We start from the raw sequence: 18,296 nt of genomic DNA, 5'->3' as shown, positions 1-18,296 counted from the left end.
GCAAAAAATAATTTGAAATATCGGAGAATTCCATACTTCAGTGCTTTTGCGCATGTTCCTACTCATTGCTTTATGCATGAAATGTAGATTGTCGACAGGATCCTGTGCTTCAAGTAGAGGTACTAAGTTGTGTATTTTTGAATAGGATTATGCGAACGTGCTAGAGTAAAGACTTTCTTATGTCGCCAGACGTTTTTTCTAGCGTCGATTAAGGTGAGAAGCACTGGAAGAAAGTAGCTCCTTATAGGGGAGGATTTCGGGAGATGGTGTGTTACATATTTCTGTTCGGGACTTAGTGATACTCAGTGGTCAATAAAGTTATTGTGCTGGTATGGAAGGCCTAAAAGAGTTTGCAAATTTGTTCCCGTGAGCGGGTATGGAATACTGATAAATAAGTTCGATTTTTTTGGCGAGTGTTGCGACGTAGAGCGTTAGTTTTCGTATGGTATGGTGGAGTTGTTAACGAGCTGGAGGTCGTGTTTGGTGGGAGAAACGAGTGTGTTGGAGTCTAATTAGAGGTAATAAACTGCATTTGTTTCCGTAGAAAGTCGAATTGTTTTGATTTTGGCGTCTCTCTTGATCCTGTATAGCATTGAACTGTTTTGCATTTGTTAAGATTTCTGTGCTGAAGTTGGAAGGACCCAGCTGGAGGCGGTGCGCTAACAATTGGCGGTGCCGTTGTCCCACTCGAATGGCCGATGTCTAAATCTGGCATAAAATGCTAGAGGGAATTTACAGTCGCTATTGTAACCTCGATTAGCGGGTCATAGTGAGATGCTTTTGTCATCAGTCTTCAGACTGATTTGATACTGCCGCCACGATTCCCTCTCGTGTGCCAACCCCTTCATCTAGGAGTAGCACTTGTACCCTACGTCCTCAATTATTTATTGAGTATATTCCAGTCTCTGTCTTCCTCTACAGTTTTTACGTTCTACAGGTTCCTCTAACACCACGGAAGTTATTCCCTGATGTCTTAACACAGGTCCAGTCATCCTATCCTTTCTTCTTGTCAGTATTTTCCATATATTCCCCTCCTCGCCGAGTGTGCGGAGAAACTCCTCAACTCTTATCTTGAAAATCCTCCTGGCTCCACAATTCTTCTATAGCACAACATCTCAAAACTTCGATTCTATTCTTTTCCGGTTTTCCCACAGGCTGTGTTTCACTACCAAACCAAACGTACATTCTCAGAAATTTCTTCTTCTATGTTTGATACTAGTAGAATTCTTTTAGTCAGGAATGCCGCCTTTGCCCGTGCTGGTCTGCTTTTTAAGTCGTACTTGCATCGTCTGTCACGGGTTATTTGCCTACAAGGTAGCAGAATTTCGTCACTACATCTACTTCGAGGTCCCAAAGTTTGATATTAAGTTTAAGTTTGTCGGTAATCCCACTCCATTTAACGCATCTTGCAGTTCTTCCTCGGTTTCACTGAGGACAGCAATGTCATATCCTCTTACCGTGAATTTTAATCCCATTCCTGAACTTTTCTTTTATTTCGACCATTGCTTGTTCGACTTATAGATCAATGTAGCAATGTGGAGAATTAACAAAGTTCACTGTATATAAAGTTTCGTAATCAGTGATGCAGTATAGCTTGTAATTTGCCTAGCCGGCGGTCCTTATTAGCAGAGCGTGGATTCTGGCTGCATCGTGTCGCCTACAGCGCCAGAGATAGGCTGTTCCGTTGCCTATGTTTCTTATATGAGCATTACACCATGATCCAAGGCATCGACTCAGGAAGCAGTTATAGTCTCCTAAAAGCTGATCAAGCCGAACTGCTTACACGTAAACACGCAGCGATCGGATCGTGGCTTCACAGACCGCTGCCTGAATCATGGTTTCCCAGACATTTTCTCTGACGGGAAAGTTTGAGGACCCTGGTACTTTGAGGGAACAACTTGTTTATTTTGAACGTTACTAAAATTAATAAAATCTTAGAACATGAGAAAAACTTGTTTTATTCAATCATTACTTCAATTTTGATTCATAACTAATAGAACAGAAATTATAATGAATTAAAAAAAGACGTCGGAAGAAAACGCCATGTTATTAATAGTTCTTCTCGGAGCAGTTATCCGCTTGCCGCGAAACACCAGTGTTCCGCGGGACACAGTTTGAGAAAATGTGGCCTAAACCGAGGGAGGAGTCACGTTTGCTTTATTTAGCACTAAGGTCCACAACTTGTCTAATTTCAATCCTCCTCCTTCTCTGCAGGAGTCGTTTTTATGCTTTTGAATTTCTGTGGTCTATCTGCACATTATAGCATTGTCAAAACTATAGAATCAGGGAAAGAAATTTCGTTGTTCCCTCGTCCCAGTGCATGATGTGTTACTGGAGATTTATCAGCTGCTCTTGTGTATTCAAGCCGCGTGTAAATGCTTCTATTAGTCGTTTCTAGGTACATTTGACGGCATGTCGAAAGGATTTTGTGTACTGCTGTTGATGCGGCGTGCTTAGATCTTTTGCACTGTTCATATATTCACGCACCTTTCATGTCGGTTTAAAGATCGTGTCAATACGGCGTCGTCTTAGCACTGTCTGACGGGCTCTGTGAGTTGGCAGCGGTGTGATGACGCCGCGACTACACATAAGCAGTTCTGCTTGCAGAGCCGGTTCCAGGCATTTTGCCGCCCCGTATGGAAAGTGCACTCCCTCTCCCGCCTCGCTCTATTCGTTCTTAGACATTGTCCTTTTTCTGAAAAAGGTTGACTTTCATCTATGATGATCACTCATCAGACTTATTCACACCTGTTTCTGATTTGAATACCTCTTTAAGACCAGATCCTGGGTGTTGTGTGCTGTCCTTAGGTTAGTTAGGTTTACGTAGTTCTAAGTTCTAGGGGACTGATGACCATAGATGTTAAGTCCCATAGTGCTCAGAGCCATTTGAACCATTTGAATAAGACCAGATCCAGGCATGGGGACCAGTCAGTGAAACAGAAAGAAACGTATACAGAGCATATTATACTTTCTCTTTATTTATTACAAATTGTTTTTTTTTCAGCGATATTGCTACAGGAGTTTAACGTTGCTGTATAGGAACTGTTAGGCTATCACATGCTGACATTTATCTTTATTACGAGGATGAGCTGAAAAGTAATGCCTCTGTTTTTCATGGGAAAGCTTTTTAAATAAAACAAACTTTATTAACATTTATTTAATAAGTCACAGCTGCAAAATACAAACGCGAATTCTTTACAGACGAATGGAAAAACTGGTAGAAGCCGACCTCGGGGAAGATCAGTTTGGATTCCGTAGAAATATTGGAACACGTGAGGCAATACTGACCCTACGACTTATCTTAGAAGCTAGATTAAGGAAAGGCAAACCTACGTTTCTAGCATTTGTAGACTTAGAGAAAGCTTTTCACAATGTTGACTGGAATACTCTCTTTCAAATTCTGAAGGTGGCAGGGATAAAATACAGGGAGCGAAAGGCTGTTTACAATTTGTACAGAAACCAGATGGCAGTTATAAGAGTCGAGGGACATGAAAGGGAAGCAATGGTTGGGAAGGGAGTGAGACAGGGTTATAGCCTCTCCCCTATGTTATTCAATCTGTATATTGAGCAGGCAGTGAAAGAAATAAAAGAAAAATTCGGAGTAGGTATTAAAATCCATGGAGAAGAAATAAAAACTTTGAGGTTCGCCGATGACATTGTAATTCTGTCAGGGACAGCAAAGGACTTGGAAGAGCAGTTCAACGGAATGGATAGTGTCTTGAAAGGAGGATATAAGATGAACATCAACAAAACTAGGATAATGGAATGTAGTAAAATTAAATCAGGTGATGCTGAGGGAATTAGATTAGGAAATGAGACACTTAAAGTAGTAAAGGAGTTTTGCTATTTGGGGAGCAAAATAACTGATGATGGTCGAAGTAGAGAGGATATAAAATGTAGACTGGCAATGGCAAGGAAAGCGTTTCTGAAGAAGAGAAATTTGTTAACATCGAGTATAGATTTAAGTGTCAGGAAGTCGTTTCTGAAAGTATTTGTATGGAGTGTAGCCATCTATGGAAGTGAAACATGGACGATAAGTAGTTTGGACAAGAAGAGAATAGAAGCTTTCGAAATGTGGTGCTACAGAAGAATGCTGAAGATTAGATGGGTAGATCACATAACTAATGAGGAGGTATTGAATAGGATTGGGGAGAAGAGGAGTTTGTAGCACAACTTGACAGGAAGAAGGGACCGGTTGGTAAGACATGTTCTGAGGCATCAAGGGATCACCAATTTGGTATTGGAGGGCAGCGTGGAGGGTAAAAATCGTAGAGGGAGGCCAAGAGATGAATAAACTAAACAGATACAAAAGGATGTAGGTTGCAGCAGGTACTGGGAGATGAAGAAGCTTGCACAGGATAGAGTAGCATGGAGAGCTGCATCAAACCAGTCTCAGGACTGAAGACCACAACAAAAACGACATTCTTCAACATAGTCACCCTGTCGGGGAACATTTTACTCAACGAAAGACCAGAAGTTGTGGAAACGGATGAAAGTCGGATGGGGCCAAGTCGGGACTGTTTTGAGGATGACACGTGAAAATGAACGCAAGGCGTCGCATTGTTGCAGGCGTAGCAGCTCTCGTATGTAGTCTGGCGTTGTCACGCCGAAGGAGAGGTCTCCCCGTGTATGGACGAAGTTTTCAGAGGTTAGAAGCTCGATTAAATTCCTCACGCACCAACATAGTTGTGTACCTGTACCGTCGTGTTACCCACTACAATTCGGAGCCCTCTTGCTGCCGGGGGTTGCAACTTGCGTCAGCGAAACCAGAAAGTCAACCGAATAATATGCATAACATGACATGTCATACATCAACAAATATTGCTGGCGTAGGTGCATTTGAAGTATTGTGTAGGTGCACGGTAGAAATTCAGTTGACAACACTGCGACTAGTAAGCTTTGCTAGTTTAAAAAAACGCACCCAATGTCAACAAATCCAACGTTTCATTTGCGGTCTGTATCACAATTCCGGGTATGGTTTCCGTTAAGACACTAGACTTAACGAATGATTGTATTTCGCGCTTATCCTCATATTTCTTTATTTGTCTTGTTTATTTCATCCTTTTGGAACCATATTAAAATTTACGATTACGATTTTGCCGCCCTGGGTGGTGGCACCCCCCCCCCCCCCCGTCCCAATCTTTCACCCCCTCTAGAACCGCCCGTGCCTGTGCTTACTGCGTCTTTACAGTGTCTGACGTCGTCTCCAGCAGTAGGAGTGCGGTGTTTAGCAAACTCATGTGCCAACTCTGCAAGAGAGGCGCTCTGCATGGCGGTGTAGCTTGCTGTCCAGGTTTCGAGAGGGTGCATTTCTGGATGAGGTATCGAATATATTGCTTCCCTCTACTTATTCATCCCGAGGAGATCACGAATGTAAAACTAGAGAGATTCGAGCGCGCACGGAGGCTTTCCGGCAGTCGTTCTTCCCGCGAACCAGACGCCACTGTAACAGGAAAGGGAGGTCATGATAGTGGCACGTAAAGTGCCCTCCGCCACACACCGTTGGGTGGCTTGCGGAGTATAAATGTAGAATGTAGATGTAGGAGACGGGACGTTAAGCACGGAAACGCGGTCTAGTGTCCAAGTCACAAAAATCACAAGGATGCAAAATTATCTGCCACGAAAGTCGGCTTTGAAAGATGGGACGAAGGAATGTCTCAAAGGCACTCTGCTTTCTAGAGCGTAATGCGCAAAATGCCCTCGCTAACTAGCACGCCTTTGTTGACAACTTCGAGAACGGCGTGCTGGCTGTGTGCTATTGCGAGAGGTAGAACACGGACAAGGAAGAAAACCGGAGGAACGAAACAGAGGCCCGGCCCGAGCAAGTTGGCTGCGAGTCGCGCGTGCAGCGTGGTGGGTGTCAGGGCGGTCCCTGGCACAGCTGTCGCTCGCTGCAAACGGCCCGGCCGCACGCCACCCTCGACCGGGAAGCGGCGGCCGCAGTCGGGCCGAGCGTCGCAGCGCAGCGCAGCGCCTCGCCACTGCCGCGCAGGTACGTCTGGCTGCCTCCCCACCTGCGCACCTGGCAGCACCGCTTGTGAAGCACCGGCCCAGCACACGTCCCGCCGGGCAGCTCACGCCACCTCTGCCACTCACAAGTGTTCCTTAGTTGCGCAGTGCTAGGACTGACAGCCGTGTGCGCAACACACCAACCAAGTTCGAACACCAGTTTCCCGCAAGTATCACGCTTGTCCCCGCATCAAAAGATACAACAGCTTACGGAATTATCGGAAACTTTTAAAGAGCTTGTGTCCCATAACAGGTTAGCAGGCAGTGTTCCTATAATCGGCTAGCTACTGTTTTCTCTGTAGGTCCGTACCCAATGTTTTTATCCTCCTTACTTACGTAATCAGCTGATGATATGCACACCAGATACCAATAAAATGATGACGACGACTATGAAGATGATCGAATTTGGCCACTAAATAGCACGGTTATCAGAGCCCTTACCGCATATCAACATAAACAACTCTTGATTCAACGACGTCTATTCTCGCTAGCGAAACTGCAACGACGATCCCCGGCTAAAACATATTAGCACACGCTATGCCCCAACTCGTACAGGACTTGGTAGATTAATCTGCCACGAGTAATGAGTGTAATGGGCAAACATCTATTAGGCGTGCTACGAATGTAGTGGTGTGGACATGTTGGGAATGTGGGTCTCACGGGGAGCGTGCAAGGGGTAAGTCCCTGCAGGCGCACTATCCTCTGTGCCCTCGGTGGCTCAGGTGGATAGAGCGTCTGCCATGTAAGCAGGAGATCCCGCGTTCGAGTCCCGGTCGGGGCACACATTTTCAACATGTCCTCAATGATGTCTATCAACGCTTGTTTGCAACTAGGGTGTCGATTTAATTATCATTTCATATTAGCAAGCTTCTTTAGAATGTCGGGCCATATCGACACAAATATCCTGTTCATCAATTGCTTTGTCATGTGCTTAAATCCAACAATCTAAAGTAAAAAAACGTGCTTATGGTACGCTAAACTGTGACACTTAAAATATTCAGCTCGCTGTTTCTGCGATGTGTTGTTGCTTAGTGTGATTTGTAGTGTAGTTGATCTTGATTTGACGTGTTGGGTAATGGAACGAGAGTGTGCTAAATAAAAAAGCTAACACTGCCTGTAATATGTGTACGACTGAATAATTAATAAAGAATAGTGAACGAAACATCGTCATTCTCTCCCAGACATATCAGGTAGCCCGCCCAACACTTCACAAAATTTTAAAATACGCTGCACCGCTGCCATTCTTTGCTTGAATGGTGAACTCTTCGTACATCCATAGTTGAAATGCAGGACAGTGGGACGTCAACTGGTAGAAATTTATATTAAAAATGGAGAAATTCCTCCAGCTGTATTTAAGGTTCAAATGGCTCTGAGCACTATGCGACTTAACTGCTGAGGTCATCAGTCGCCTAGAACTTAGAACTAATTAAACCTAACTAACCTAAGGACACATCCATTCCCGAGGCAGGATTCGAACCTGCGACCGTAGCAGTCCCGCGGTTCCGGACTGAGCGCCTAGAACCGCTAGACCACCGCGGCCGGCGCTGTATTTAAGGTTTCGATTTTATTTTGGCAACTAGCTTCAACGTGGCAACAGCTTCACCTTCAGGCCCATACACTTGTTGACGTCAACTGCGTGCGGCTGATACTAGAACTCAGTGCTGAGATACGGACGTGCTCCGTGTGGAAGGTGGTTAGTAACTAGTATGAAGTTTAGACCGGTAGTTCAAAGATAGTAACCAAGATAATTAAAATTCTTCTCGGTGTTGTACAGCGTCATTTTATAAAATATGAACTGTTTTAAAATACGAACTATAAAACCGACGTTTCAGCCGTATTACAACGACCCTCTATTGTTTCTACTATAGGGAAGATGCCCCTATTTATTGCAAACTATCTGTGTCAGTGCGTCATATTTCTGAAATTAGTCATGACGGGAAGAACGCTATTCGTGGACTATTCGGCTTGTCTATGTTTGGCGCCTGTCTGCAAATCTTGGCTTCTGGTGTGTATGCTTCGTCTTCGTGTGCGCGGAAATGCAGCGACAGTTCTTATATAGCTGTTAGACTTTCGCGTCCATGCCCTGCCCTGCGAGGCGTCTGCCCCACGACCGCTGGCGGCCCGTTGGTCTGAGATAACTGGCAGCCAGGACGCCGAGAGTTTGTAGCCATCCTCTCTATTAGTGTTGTGGACAAATTGTCATGTTCCAGGAAGCCCGTTTACTGCCGAAAGAGTCGTGGGCGCGCCGACGCAAAATACGAGAGGCGACTGACATGAAGCAGCGTTACAACGTCAATAGAGGAGATGGCAACAAACTTCCGGCGTCCTGGCTGCCAGTTACCTCAGACTAACGGGCCGCGAGCAGAAGCCTCACCAGTTACTGACGCGACAGTCTAACAGCTATATAAGAATTGTCGCTCTATTGCCGCGCACACGAAGAAGAAAATCCGCCCACTAGAAGCCAAGCACTGATTTGCAGACAGGCACCAATCACCGGCAAGCCGAATAGTCCACAAATAGCCTCCTTTTTACCGTCTCCCTCTCGTCGTGACTAGCCTTTTAGATTCTGGGACCAACAAGTTCCAGAAATACGACTTATTGGCACCGATAGTTAGCAATAAATAGGGGTACTTTTCCTCCAATGAAATCAGTCTTGCCCTGAAGAAAGCCTTTGTAATAGGACCGAAACGTCGGTTTTTATAGCTTATATTTTAAAATATATAATGTATTTTATACAATGATGCGATACGAAACTAAGAAGAATTTTAATCATCTTAATAAGGTTAGACTTAGTTCATCCGGGTATAGATTTCCCCTTGATTGTCCTTATGGACACCTATTTCTCGCACTGATCATGTCAGGTTGCCATACTTGGTCTGGTCTGTCAGTTCAGACTGCAAACGCGTTTTACTGGACAGTCTTTATATCGGCAGTACATTCCTTCTACATCCAAGTTCGGGAGTAGCGAAAGAGCAAGGGTCGTGAGGCATTGATTGACAAACAAACGAAGAGACGTAAATGTTGCTTAACTATTCTTGGAATTTGCGGTCTCATTTTAACTGTAAGGATATCCGTGTCGAGTACCCCCATGATTGTAGCATCTCTCACAGGAGTTGGTCGAGACTCCGTCAATAGCTATACGAACCCATAACGAAACGGGCAGAGAGTTGATCAATATTCCCTGCAGCCTCCGTCAGTTCTAATTGGTAAGAGTCCCAGGCTGATGAGCAGTACGTAGAAATCGAGAGCTTATCTTATAGGCTATCTCAATTCTACATGAATAAAGTTTTCTTTCATTCTTCCATTGAATAAAGGTATGTCCTCTGTCATTCCTATAACTAGTTTGATGTGAACATTCTGCCTGAAATCGCCCCGGACAAATGGCCTACATGCTTTTCAGTGAAACAGTTGGTTTGATGTAGTTGTGTACTTCACGGGGAAAGATGACATTGTTTGGATGTGCTATGATTGGATCTAACGAGTTGTCGGTTGTGCAACAACTTCAACCAATGAATACACACATTGCACTGGCTGCCGCTAATAGGTTGCCCATAACCAGCGGTTTCATATCGCTTGCTCATGGAATTATTTAACCACTACAAGATTTCCACGCGTGTATGGTACTTACCAATGAACAGCTATCGATGCTCCCCAGAATCGTCGCGGCGACGGTGCAGACGACGGCTGTGGGCAGCCGTCCCAACAGTTAGCAGAACAACAAAAGTGTGTCCATCTCGTTTCTCCAACATCCATTACTGGTAAGTTTCACAAACTATACGGGTGACAGACGGAAACCAGACATATTTCAGATAACTAGTACCTGGCCCCTAGATGTATGTCGGTGTGGGATCCAGCACTCAGTGGTCTCGCTATACGTTTCCATTTCAATAGACGTGGAGCAGTGTACGTCAGAGAACAGCAAGTTTCCATGTGACGCGTATGTCGAAAAGTAGTGAGTAACTCTCGATAGCTCAGCGGCTTTTTCGCTTTCTTTTCAAGACTTTTTCGCTTTCATTTCAAGATTGCTGGGTACCGTCTATAGTCCCAATACGAAGCTCAAGTGAGTTTCCGGTCTGAGAACAACTGGAAGTATTGGAAAGTACAAGGCACTTGATTCGAATAAGGCTGTAAGATTGTAACGACTCCGGAAAATGTCGAGATATTGCATCCAATAATCATCATCTGCAATGAGAAAATCGTTAAACAAAGTTTCCACCGCGTGGCTAATGACAATCCTCGTAAAATTTGCCTGGTGCGGTGTATTAATTAATTGGCATTTCCGTCTCGATTGGCGTGTATTGTTCAGAAGACGAAGAAAATAGTGTAAGTGTAATAGTCGCCGCCTAACTTTGTGATCACATGCTCGGCGCTTTTTTGCGTACATAAGCCGAGAAGACGTCAATCCAGCGTTAAAACATCCGTTTCCAATAGAATATGCGAGGCAACGCAATGCACGATTTGCAAAGAGCGTGATTCTCCGCATGATTCAGAATGATTTCACGTTTCGGCTACATCTTGGGACACCCAGGTCCCCTGATTTGATCACTTTCGACTTTTTTTTTTTTTTTCTCTCGAGAATGTCTCAGCTCAATAGTCTACAAACTCCGCAAAGTATTTGTACTGAATGAGGTATAGTATAAAATATCACTTTGATGAAGTGACGTGTTGCACAAGCGTGGATGGACGCGGCGTATCTGCAAGCCGAGACGACGCGAAACATCGTACCACCTTCGCGATACCTGCTTGTCGGGAGGATTATTCCGTGTTGTCGGTGCCTGCCTTGGAGATATGGTGCGCGCCATAGAGGAAGAGCGGTCGTGACAGTGCCTGTGACGTCATGAGGACAAGAGAGTACTGGTTGTATAGATACATTCAATTGACATCGGTTAATGAAGACAGAACGTTTTTGGACTTTTTGTGATGTCGCACATAATGCAATAGCTTTGTAATGCACAGTTATTGTAAATAAGAGTACAATATACGAGACGCTGTTAATGAGAAGCCTCGCACTTATTTTGAGAGTTGGATGTTGAATTTGTACTCAACTTCCAGCAGTAACTGCAGCACTTCGGAAAAAGAATTTCGGGCGGAAGAAATTGGCGAGTGTGCTGAAATGATGTGAGCGATATTAAACAACAGGAAGTCTTGTCTGTCGATCGGGCTTTACCTCGCCACTCGATATCACGGGAAAAAACCAGCGGAATATCGCAGAGAGTATCAAACAGAAAGCGACAAAAATTGATCAAGCGATGTTTGGACGTGCACACGTGGATATGCAGCAAAGTTCGAAAGCTGCGTTCAAAAAACGAAAGGACATCACCTGTCTGACAGTATCTTTAAATCTTACTACACATTGAAACTTCCTGGCAGATTAAAACTGTGTGCCGGACCGAGAATCGAACTCGGGACCTCGAACTCGGCCCACTTGCCCGCGAAAGGCAAAGGTCCCAAGTTCGAGTCTCGGTCCTGCACACAGTTTTAATCTGCCAGGAAGTTTCATATCAAATGGTTCAAATGGCTCTGAGCACTATGGGACTCAACTGCTGAGGTCATTAGTCCCCTAGAACATAGAACTAGTTAAACCTAACTAACCTAAGGACATCACACACATCCATGCCCGAGGCAGGATTCGAACCTGCGACCGTAGCGGTCTCGCGGTTCCAGACTGCAACGCCAGAACCGCGCGGCCACTTCGGCCGGCGAAGTTTCATATCAGCGCACACTCCGCTGTAGAGTGAAAATTTCATTCTAGAGACTTACTACGCATTAATGACATCTTGTTGAGAAGTTTTCTACGCAGTAAAGTTGATTTTACATTAAAAACTGAGTCCTCTGCGTTTCAAAAACAGTCGCTTTCCGTCGATTGCCGTGTATCTTTTGGCGATACCATCTGTCACATTTGCATGGACGGAGATGGAGAGCACCATCGAGACACTATTAGTTGCATGCCGTAACAGTGGGGGTCGTCGGCAGCGTGAAGCGGCAGCAGCGTTGCGGGCGCCGGCTGCAGGGCTCCAGGGGAGGAACCGGAGGGGCAGCGGCGCCGCGGCGAGTGCTTGTTGGCCGGTGAGGGCGCGCCTGTTGGTTAGGCGTCCCGCTAATGAGGCCGCGCCGCCTGCTTTGTGGCGCCGTAGCGAGCTGACCCTGGCCGCCGGGTCGCCGCTCTTCTCCGCTGATGCCTGCCTGCCTCACACCAGAAAACCCCGCGCTGTGTTTTATCATCTCGTGCTTTGGAAAAATCAGTAGGGGAACCTGCCCACTGTCTTCCTAATAGCGTTTTTACTCCGCCAATTGCTTAGATTTTAAGTTGTCTTAATGTCAGGACTGTTGATGTTTTTAAAAATATCGCGATCCGATATATCCACATTTTAAAAAAAAATATCGTTATCGGCGCCCGTTATGTCGAGAAAAATTATCGATACATCGACGGAAAAAATACCGACATTCCGGCCCATAAAAATGTCGACTTCACGTTGTAAATATACTGCCGGTTTTAGAGCTGTATATTTAAATATTGATTTATTATTAGAGATTCTGTGCATCAACAAACTAGCAGCCTGCGTATCCCTCTTAGTGCAAGAAGGAAAACAATGCACGTTCACGCTTGGCGGTAACCACATTGCTAACAATGCTAACTGCGTTAGAGTGGCACAATAAAAGGTGTCCGATGCCTCCGTCGCTCTGTTTCTTCACATCTCGGATTTGTCGGGAACATCATTTCCCCTTACACGTCTCCGCCCATCGCAAAGATCAATCTTGTCATTTACATTTTTGCTCATTACTTTCAGCAACTGTTCTTGAAGAATGCTGATGTAAAGAAATAGCAAACAAGTGGCGTTAAAAATTGTTTTTTAACGCCTGTGGTGTGCTATTTCTTCGCATCTGAAATACTGTTATTCAATTCACACCTTCCCCCCCCCCCCCACACACACACACCCACACACACCCACACCCACACACACACACACACACACACACACACACACAGAGTCAAAGGCAAAGACTGGACGTGGTGAAAGCTCAAAAAGTGGCAAGACTTTGTTCTTTTACAATTTCAAAAGACCAAATATGTACCCAAAATTTTGAAAAAATACAAAATAAAAATAACGGCACTCGATATTGCCATTTCAATATCGAAATATCGGGGGACAAAATACCGCCGTTATATATCGATATTGTATCAGCAGCCCTAGTGCGTACACCCTAGACCAACTAGTGACGAGACTGGATTCGGTCAAATAAAATTACAGTCTGTCTTAAATCTCAATTGCAGTATGGACTACTTTACACTTTTTTCCAAATGAAAGCTACATATTTCGAATTTTATTGAATTTTGTAGGCCCTAAAACTTCCAAAGATAAGACTTCTTTTAGCACAGCTGTACTTGCAGCAGAAAGTTAACACTCACTCCCAGTTTTGTTTGTTTCTCTTTGTCGTTCATGGCGAAAAGATGTCAATAAAAAGACTATTTTCTTTCTCACATCGTGCATATCACTTTCTAATAGCTGAGTTATTTCCCTCCCAACGTCAACTTTTTTCAGTTCGTTTTGTATAATCGCAGTTCGGAGGGGCCCATAAATATTCCCGTTCACGACAAAACTCTATCCACTTTAATGCTCTCCATATTCCATTCTATACGCCAGTATTTTTAAGCACAATAAATGCACGCCCTTAGGCCGGTATTACACTATCATATTTCTTTGTCAAAACTGATATGTCAAATTTTTTATGCCAAAGAAATTTGATGGTTTAATACGGAACTTTGTCAAATCTTGCGTGTCGTCAAATAAATGTGATCAAATCTAGAGCCTCGCCATAGATTTGATCATGAAAGTCGTTCGTCTTTTGTTCACTGCAATGTGAAATGTCAACAGCTTGGAGCGCTGGCATCGTTACATCTATTTGATGTCCCTGTAGTGTGTTTGTAAACATGGCTTCAAAGTTGGCGTGTTCCTTCGACTCTTTTCACTCTCTCTCCCTTTTTTTTAGTAAACTTGCTTCGACTAGGGTGGGGGTGAGCAAGGGGCACATTGCATGCTTTTAATTGTGTGTTGATGAGCAGGTGGCATATGCTTCAGGCGACTTTGTCCACCATCACCACTACAGCCGTCCATTTCTACATCTGGAAACATCCAGGCAGCTTTTCAGCGAGCCGGAATAGACGATGTTGCCATACTCTAAAATAAAATAAAATAAAAATCTTTCTTAGCTATCCGCTCTGCTTTGTCTATTTTTAAAAAGCGCTTCATCTGTTTCGTACTTTTTATTAATTTTGTAGTTGTTGGAACACTAATTCCATTAATTAAATTATTCAAAAGTGAAAATAGGTCCTATTGCCCATATAGTGTACGAAACATTTATTTACCTTCACATAATCCCACGTTAGTGCTTTATAAATCATTTCACACATTTCTAGAGTTATTTTGGCTAATGTGCAATGTGATATAAGAGTGCTGTGTTGTAAACTAGAGTAGCTCTCTTCTGAATCAAGAAATCACAATGTCACAGTCCGCATATCCTCTGCACGAATAGCATTTCTCAAGAGAGTATTCTGTTTTGTGATATGAGAAAACACTTTACTGAGAAAATAATGAAATAAGCCCTCAGCCATTCGGAAGTAATTTATATACAAGACTTGACGTCCCCCACTTGCAGCTCTCGTAACAAATTTTGCCGAATGCTTTTACTGTCTCGACGTAATACCTATGGTTTCATACAAATTCGTTTCCTTTTTTCCGCCGCTTTTCTTCCAAATACACACACAATGCAATTGCGGTACTAACAACTGCGGCGCATAGTAACAAGTTGTTGTTCGCCATCTTGACATTTGACGAAAAATATGACGACAGTGAATACCTCTTCTAAGTGTCACGTCAAAGCTCTTTACCAAAGAAATTTGGCGATTATTTCATCATATTTCTTTGTCAAACAAATATGATAGTGTAATACCGGCCTTAGCGAGAGCAGCCACTGCCTTCGGGGAAACAGCGACTGTTGAAATTAAGTTTTTTTTCAGGATAGGCACAAGTCGCCCTCAGTATGTTTCATTGACCGGTGTTCAATTTAACACCAACTACTGTACTTTAAACATAAGTAACACAGTTTCTGATGATGCTGTTGTGAAAGTGAAAAGCGAAACCGGTCAATAAAAGATACTCAGTGCGACTTATGGCTCTCCTGAAACATTTAAAAACACACCTGGTTTAGAGAGAGAACAAATCGCTACCGAACCAACGAACATTCGACCCGGCGTCCAAACTGGGAGAGGGATCCCAACGCCAAACAAACGCCAACGCTTCGATGTTACCGCCAGCAGACTGAACCGGAGCAAGGCCAACCGCTTCATTGGCTCAAATTTGCCTCCCGTACATAAAGCAAATTTCGGCCAACGAAGCGATTGGCTGCTGTTCGTTGCCCAGTCCGTACGCTCGTTAAGAAACCTCACTGCGATGCCAACAGTAGAGGAACGGCGTATGCATGAGAGCTACCGTGCGTTCATGTTGTAGTTTGTGAAGTTGGGGGTGGAACATACACTACCTGATCAAAAGTAACCGGACACTTATTAGTGGACATTAATATGGGATGTGTTCCCGCTTCGCCTTTATAGCGGCTTCAACTCTGTTGGAGATGCTTTCAGTAAGATGTCTGAATGTCTGTGGAGGAATGGCAGCCCAATTCTTCCTCAAGAGCCAAAACCAGAGAAGACAGTGATGTTGAATGCTGGGTATGTTCCATTGGGTTCAAGTCGGGACTGTGTGCAGGCCAGTCCATTTCAGGAATGCTATTCCCCACATACCAGTCAACGACCTTGCCGCACTGGTAACACCGGTTCCCATCAGATCACCGAAGTTTAAGCGGTGTCAGACATGGCTATTTTCGCGTCTGCCGAACACTTGGCAAGCGAGGTACAGTCTGCCCTTATGAGGCCAACTGAGGACCTACTTGGTTGAGAAGTGGCGGCTCCGGCCACGAAAACTGCCACCGGCCGGGAGAGCAGTGTGCCGACCACATGCTCTTCCATATCCGCATCCAGTGATGCCTATCGGCTGAGGATGACACGGCGGTCGGTAGGTAACGATGGAACTTCCGAGGTCTGGTCGGACGGAGTTCAGTTTTTTTATTCCTCACAAATAAGTGCCTCACACAGTTGCTGCTTTATGACTGTGCATTGTCGTGATGATATAAACATCATAATCTCCGAACTGTTCTCTACTGTACGCGGTACACCATACTGTACAATGTGTTCGTCTGCTTCGCATTTACCGTTTTCTTAAGCGCAAGAAGAAGATTATAGTCTGACGACGAAAAAAGCCCTATACCTTAACGCCAACTCCTTTGTACTTCAATGTTTTTTCTCAATTATTGGCTTTCTGGCTATGCACGTTTAGCCATCTCAATAGTAATGTCAATTATAACGATACGAAAGTAAGGTTAACACAACACCCACTCCCCAAGCGGATGAAATCTGTCACGGCCGGGAATACCCGGCCCCCTTCGCTTAGCAATCCGCCGCGCTGGCCGCGCAGCTACCGAGACGGACAACTATTTCATTGTTGGCAGCACACGTGATGGCAGGTAACGTTCTCCATGCATAAACCATACCTGAACCGTTCCATCGGATTGCCACATTCTCCGCTCCACATCAAGCACCGCTTAGCATCGGCCACGGAAATGTGTGGCCTGTGAGGAGACGCTCTGCCGCTGTACCCATTCCTTTAACTCCCTACGCACAGTAATTCTGTGTACGTTCCACGACCACTTTACAATCTGCAACTAACGACACACTGTAACTCCCAGAGCTACACGTTTCTCGCGTGCTGATATCGTACCGAAAGTCCTTGGATAACAACTGAAGCTTGACAATGAATCTGTTCTTTAAAATGCAGAAATGCTATTGTAAACACACTAGACAGACTTAGTTTTCCATTAACGTCATTGTGTCTATTTCTCCAAGAATAGTCACTGCGGCTGCCATGAAATCCTATGTTTTGTGAGATATTCTTCAGAACCCAATTTATGAAAGCATTTATTATCGCCCCAGCACATAAACTATTTTCTGCATAGGAGAAGCCTTCAAATCATTAATCTGGGCTGGAGGAGGAATAGGTATAAACTGCTCTTATCTGAACCACCTTCGATTTTCTGATGACGTTGTTTTGTTTGCTTCCCATCGAGAACAATTTCAGCGGAAGATGGAGCAACTGAACAGAGCAAGACTGACAGTAGGCCCGAAGGTCCAGCAACCCCCTGCCAAGCATTCCCCGTTGGCCTGTGCCTCTCTGGCAGTTCGCCTGCTATTTCGCTGAAAAGAAGTGAACTCTATACTCATTCTGTACAAATGATCAGTCGTTCCACTAGAAGATATATTTGTACATGTAGTCAGTGTGTCCAAATCAGAAAAGAATATAATGAAGTTACCGATCCCAAAACTGATTCACATTCCTACAGCACACTTCGCGTATGGAACATACATTTCGTAAATGACTGCTAATGTGGCCGTTCTTGATTGCACTTGTTTAAAAGTTTTCAGTTATCTTTAGGCGTAGATAGTCTCGTTTCCGACGCTCAAATTATCATTATTGTACGTAAATCCACAGGAAATTCGATAAAACTGATGTGACATCAATTCCTGAAGTCGCATTCGCAAATTATTTATGTCGAAAACGCCAGACGTATGTTCGTTACTGAATCAAAATTCGTAGCAAATATTAGTAATAAAAGTTATTTCGTAGTTAAAAAGTAAAATGATGTTCACTGAAACTGTTGACGTAACACATCTGATAATTATTTTTTTATATATAGAATAACATATTTAACGATTCAGTTCATGTAAATATAATTTCAAATTTTGTTCTTTTTTGTGTAGGACACATTTCTGTACCCGGATCTGCCTTATTTATAGTTTCGTGGCGGATCTCGCCAGAGCCGGTCGTTGTGGCCGAGCGGTTCTAGGCGCTTCAGTCTGGAATCGCGCGACCGCTACGGTCGCAGGTTCGAATCCTGCCTCGGGCATGGATGTGTGTGATGTCCTTAGGTTAGTTAGGTTTTAGTAGTTCCAAGTTCTAGGGGACTGATGACCTCCGATGTTAAGTCCCATAGTGCTCAGAGCCATTTGTACCATTCGATCCCGCCAGAGCAGTTCAGTTCCATTTAGTCTATGTTGAGAGGCAGTATTTGTTGTGTTTTCTGCTCAGTCTGCTCTGCTATGTCTCTGTCAGGTACGATGTACTTAAGGAGATTTGCTAATACACTGAAGTTGAACTGGGAATCCAGCGTAGACCCTTTTC

General features: G+C 44.3%; 1 protein-coding gene and 1 non-coding gene across 2 annotated transcripts in view; both read left to right on the top strand.

The window, feature by feature from the left end:
* The window catches only part of LOC126158234 (uncharacterized), a 679,797-nt gene that overhangs the window by 456,620 nt on the left and 204,881 nt on the right, over window positions 1-18,296 (top strand). The window lies entirely within an intron of this gene.
* Window positions 6,716-6,790, top strand: Trnat-ugu (transfer RNA threonine (anticodon UGU)). The gene has a single exon. It is a non-coding gene; the product is annotated as a tRNA-Thr (tRNA).

The sequence above is a fragment of the Schistocerca cancellata genome, chromosome 2, assembly GCF_023864275.1.
Source record: "Schistocerca cancellata isolate TAMUIC-IGC-003103 chromosome 2, iqSchCanc2.1, whole genome shotgun sequence".
Classification (NCBI taxonomy): domain Eukaryota; kingdom Metazoa; phylum Arthropoda; class Insecta; order Orthoptera; family Acrididae; genus Schistocerca; species Schistocerca cancellata.
This window is presented reverse-complemented; position numbering and strand designations above follow the sequence as displayed.